This window comes from Tarenaya hassleriana, unplaced genomic scaffold (genome assembly GCF_000463585.1).
Source record: "Tarenaya hassleriana unplaced genomic scaffold, ASM46358v1 Cleome5, whole genome shotgun sequence".
Classification (NCBI taxonomy): Eukaryota; Viridiplantae; Streptophyta; class Magnoliopsida; order Brassicales; family Cleomaceae; genus Tarenaya; species Tarenaya hassleriana.
Window position 1 is genome coordinate 2,093,554 of NW_010967707.1, and position 2,138 is coordinate 2,095,691.

Genomic DNA, 2,138 nt, shown 5'->3' on the forward strand with positions numbered 1-2,138 from the left:
TATATATATATATGTGTGTGTGTGTGTGTGTGTGTGTGAGTGGTAAAAAACAATTTTATAAAACTATTTATTAAGATATAATATTCTCAAAAAAAATAATTTTAAAAAAAAAAATCCTGAAATACATACAGATATATCTCACATAAACAATTCACTTCATATTATCGATATACATAACATTAAATTTTGTAATGTATGCTTTTGTAACCAATCAAATTCGTATTTTTAAAAATTGTAAACCTTGATTTTTATCAATCCTAATTCACGTTAACTTCTCTATCACACTACACTTGATCGCAAATATTGATTTTGAATTAAAAAATACGAGAAAATTCTTTTTTTTTTCAAAATGCATTAATTATGTAAAAGAAACTATCAAACATGCATGTGTTATACTAATAATTAATAAAATATGACAAAGTTATTTATAAAGGGGAAAAGTAAATATTGTCCGACCATGTCTTATATGCACACAAATATGTTTACATGTAATATTATATTAAAATTAAAATCAATTTTTTTTTCTATGAGATGGCACGATTTTCCAAAATTCTAATTATTCTCTCTCTCTCTCTAATTTGGTTAAAACATTGTACTGTTTTCTTTTGACTGAAGATGAATTTATAATCAAGGGCGTTGACCAGTCAAACAAACAAAGGTGGGCCCACATCTGACTCACCATGTATCCCTGTAATCAGCAGCTTTCTTTATCATGCCAATCAATAGTTTTCATTTCACATTGATTTGTTTCCTAATTTTTGTTCTATATAAAGCCAATCCAATATTCCGAATATAAACACGTATGTCATAAAAAAAATTAACCATTGTGTTCAGAAACATATAAATTAATTTAATTGATTTCGAATGAAGTTTAGAGATAATCTACGGTGATTTGCATCTCTCGTGTGATTTGGAGACTATTGCATATATTGTGCCGTGTGTATATATTGTGATTTGAAATGAAAAATAGAGAGTGGTGGCTAATGGTTCAATTATCTCGCTTATCTTAATCTTTGTATGATATCGTGGAATATTTTTATACCACATGCAAACCCACTATAATCGTCCCACCCCCGCATTCTAACTTTACCGATTTACTTGCAAATAATTTAATTTCACATCCAAATCACATCATCATTTACCCGTAAAATATCTTAAAATGTCCCTAAAGGTACAATTAGTATTTTCAATTGGTCTTTTATATGTATATTTTCTCTCCATCTCTTTAAATTATTATTATCTGTACAAATGTCCACGAAAAGAGTGTGTAAATACTTCATGTATATCTGTTTAAAAAGATAATAATTAGAAAAGCCTATTTATATTCCCATAATATCCTTATTTTATTATTACATTTACAGTATGTAATTTCCATACATATATATATATATATATATATATATATATAGTGGGAGGGGTAGGACCAGCTTGGCTGCATAATCTTCTGTACCGTCCCACTGTGGGCCCACGCACACCTCAGATCAATACATGTCCACGTCACTCGGCTTACTTTTCTTATCAATTTGATAGATTATCTGAATGTGATTATTATAGTGAGACCTGCCAATTTCGTGCTTGTATAATTTGATAGATTAATTGTTGATGGAGATTACGATAAATATTATTAGAAATCAGTTCATAAAGCGTCTACGTAAACTGATCATAGTGATGTTGTATAAAATTATAAAATATTTACTATTTTCGGAGTTTTATTGACTATGATATTAATTGATAATTATAAACAATAAATTATATATTTAAGACAATTCGGTATTTTAAAAGTATTATTAGAAGGAAAAAACTGACCCATGAAACAAAGGGGACCAGATACCTGCGAAAATTCTCGTTGCACTTCCTACGATATTCTTATAAATAGAATAATATATAATGGTTTATAAAAATAAATATAATATAATAAATAATGAAATATAGATGAATGTATCAATCAATCAATCATCATCGGTCCTCTGTTTCCCAATTAAAAGGGCCCATTCGATACGTGCCGAAAATCGTATATTTGTACCACCGTTGTCCCGTGTCTTTTTTTTTTATATATATTTTTAATCCATAATGTTATATATATCTATAAAGTTGTAATGTATTTCTTAAAAAGGTATTTTTACTAGTGCCAATGATAT